Here is a 3,773-nt window from a genome sequence, read left to right as displayed (position 1 = left end):
TGATAGCTTGCTGCGTAGTGGGTTCCTCAAGGACACGTGTATGGGGGCCATTGCTTGTTTATCTTTCTTGGGCCTCGGTGTTCGCGGTGATTTGGGGATTTCTGCCACAACCCCGACGCCTTCTAGAACATCCTCCACCATTGGGGTCTACGCAGCCTCGCCGGCGGTTACCTCTTCAATTCCCAAACCATCCTTAGTTGTTTTCATCGTATCTAGGCTGTATTCTGTCACTCACGAACTTAGGGGCTCAATTATCGCTTGATTCTCAATGCTCAGTTCTCTACGCAATCGCTCAATTCTCAAATGACCAAGTGTTGTTTGCTGGGCAGCCCTTTGTGTTTTATAGCGCATTTTGAATTTGAATTCGACTGTTCCCCCCAATTCTGGTCCATTAATGCTTTCTTGGCGGTAGATTTTCTGAAATCTTGCCCATAAATTGCGTCTTAAATGCCCACTGCTTGCTCCATTTGGCCTCATGTCGCACATCCCATCATGAATAGTGACCTCAATGGTCACTTTCTGGCCAATCAGCGTGGTAACACAACCTTCCATGCGTAGACGCAGACCTTGTGACACTCTACTTCTGCGCGCATCCCCAATATCGCGCAGATCCCGGGTAGAATAGTTTGAAGTCCTGCGCTTCCTTTCAACTGCTTGGAGTGCTAAGACTGCTCTTTCTGCTGCTAGTCAGGTGGTTGCACCACCCTTGTGGGGCTCCATCCCTCCTTCCACCATGGTTCACGAAGAATCCTCACCTTCCATTGTTGTGGTCGGCATCGCGCACTTTACTACTTGCAACGTGCTACCTTAGTTACTACGTTTGGCAATATGCAATCCAAGCCAAGGCAGCAGACTAACCAATTCTCGGCAATAGTTCTCCAACTTGTCAGTTTTATCTTACGCACCTTGTCTTACCATCCTCATTTTTTTGACGAGAAATTCTTCCTTTATTTCCTCTTTTAGCTTCTAGACTTCCACGTTCATCAAAGTTCTTTTCTTCCTTAATTGTACCCTTTCTTTTTCAAGTTTGCGGAGTCTAAATTTTCCCCGTCAGATTTCTTCCTCAAGTCCTATGTGTTCTGTTTCTCACGGCTGTGTGGTTTCTTCGTTTTGGGCTTCGCGCACTGTCGTATTTATGGGTGATGCTATGCACAGAATAGGCTTTTCCTGCTCCCTCAGGATTACAGCCCCTACTTCATACTTCAGCTTCGGAAGTGCTTGCGTGGTTAGGGTTTTGCACATGGTCGTATAAGGCCATAGAACCACTGGTACGCGCAGGTCCTAGTCAGTGAATCTCACATGGTGGATCGTGTTCAACACTTCACACACCTTGTCAAAGGCCTCCCCGCGTATAATCTTTGGCGCGCTTGGTCTTATCATACTTCGTCATTTGCGCCCTCGTCTTGCCCGCTCCTGCTTTTTGTTCCTGTTTACTATCATGAGGACAATGTGCATTTGTGCAGGTTGCGTACCATACGCCTGTACCTGTCTGGAGAGGTGGGTGCGCAGGCTGTTTCGTCCATCATACCGGGCTTCCTTTCGTAGCTGAGGTTTTCCAAACTATATAAGCATCACTCTTATGCATTCGTGCCAGTCCTCAAACTGCTGCTAGTGTGTACCCCACTACCTTGTGGGCATAACGCGTAGTGCCCATTTCATAGCATCAAAATGCTGCTATTCTGGTACTTCTCTTTCAATTATTTTAGGAAATTATCCACTGCTATCAACCTGTAATACATAGGCAGATCTCTTACCTCCCTTGTCACACAACACAGTGATCTTATCATCATGTTGCAATTAAGCGTGGTTACCTCGTGTAACCAGTTCTGCCATTGATCTATTTCCTCGTCCGAATTTGATGTGCAGGAACTTTTGTGCTCCATGAAATCCGTCCATCTACTATAGGATTCACCCAGTCCTGTTCCTGAGCAGTTATCTTGTAGATACAGTCTAGATCGTTGTTGCTATCGTCATCGCGCATTGGCTCTGTGTAGCGTGATCCTTCTGCAGGGTCTAAAGGTAGCACTACGCGTAGTGACTTTTTCTCAAAAATCATCTTGCGCTTCTTTAGATTGATCACTCCATTCATATCAATGGCCTAATCTAGTAGCGCAGGATAGGGATTGTTATCATTGAAAATCTCTTTCACTTCGAAATCTGCAATTGCGTTGGCACCTTTGATATATACCATTATTCCCTGCAATATTCCCATCGATAGTATCTTTTGCCGCTTTACCATTCGCAATTGAATAGGAGACCATTGCAATGCGGGTCTACCCATGCACTCCCATGTCTTCTTTCACAGTATGTTCGCATCAGATCCTAAATCCAGAATCACTTGATCCATTTCGTATTCCCCGATTTATGTAGTCAATCTCATCTCCCTCCCTGTTCGTGTTGTGTGCTTCTCGAGCTTCCGGACTACGCACGGTTCTCCTGATCCAGCACATCTAGTGATGAGTTCCTGCAGTCCCTTCATAACCTTGTTGTCGTGTAGAAACTTAATGAATGTCTCTAGAAGGGTAGTAAGCATTGACGGGTCCATCTCTGGTTCTAGTTTTTCCTTACTACCTGAAGTGGAGTCCTTTGTGACACTCTTCTTAGCTTCCATGAATGTCTCCTTCGCGCACTACAAATTGAACTCTGGTTCCTTTGTTGGAGCCTTGCGAACCCAAGCACTCTCTTCATGTTGCTTTCCCTTGTCATCTCCTGTCGTGATACCACTTTGGAGCACAATGTTTACATTCGGGGTCCTCTTCGCGCGGCTCAGACTTCATCATTTGCAGATTCTGGGTCGGCAGAGGTTGGAGTATCCCTTTATTGCGCAACCTCGCTATCAGTTTGGGGCAGTCCTCCGTCTCATGATCAAACTGGGTACAATATAAACATGATGCTCTCGTGGATTTATACAATTGCGAGCATAATGCCTTAGCCCTCCACAATTGTAAAAAATCAGTTGTCTGTAACCCATTCCTGGTCCCATTCCGCCTTGTCCTCGTCCGCGCCCCCAAAATCCAGTGCGCGCCATCCATGTATTTTGATCGAGGGATCGTGTTTTGGTTTGAACCCTATAGGTAGGAGTTTGATCCATCATCAGTCATAACTTCTACATGTGCGCTCATCATGGCCTACCGACCCACAAAAATTACAGAACAATTGTTGAGACGTCTACGTATACTTTTGTAATAGGTGGCAATTATATATAGCGTGCTTCCCTCGTATCTGACAAATCACACACCATAATGTAGGCGCCGCACTCAACCCTGCTTGTGCCTTTGGTCTCAGTGGCATTGGCCCTCCTCCCACTAGGTAGTTTGAAAAGACTGGACAATGGTCCTTGTCATGCCCATGGCCCTTACATTTTATGTACCATACCTCCTCGCGCGCTTCTGGGCGAGTTGTCTTGTCCTATTTCAAACTTTGCATTTCTAGACACAAATTTTTCAGTTGCGCATGGATTTGTTGGACTCCCAGACTAGGATATTGTATTGGGGTCTCATGTAGTCTCATTGCAATCTCCAAAGCTTCATCTTGGGTGGATAACTTCTGTTGTGACAACGTGGTCCTTAGATGTGGCGTTCGTGATGCTACAAACCATGCGCGGTGCTGCCCATCCGTCAAAGTCATGTTGGCTTCACGAATCATACCCTTCAATCTTTGATCCAGCTCCCAGGGGGTCTCGCCTAGAAGCATCATGATTTCCTTAAACCCAATAATGGATTGTGTCTTCGATTTTGGCCTCCTAAATTCCTTGTTCAGCGCAGCTTGGATAT

The sequence above is a fragment of the Pinus tabuliformis genome, chromosome 6, assembly GCF_031772625.1.
Source record: "Pinus tabuliformis cultivar Carrire ecotype Pingquan chromosome 6, CPIR1, whole genome shotgun sequence".
In the NCBI taxonomy this organism is placed as follows: Eukaryota; Viridiplantae; Streptophyta; class Pinopsida; order Pinales; family Pinaceae; genus Pinus; species Pinus tabuliformis.
This window is presented reverse-complemented; position numbering follows the sequence as displayed.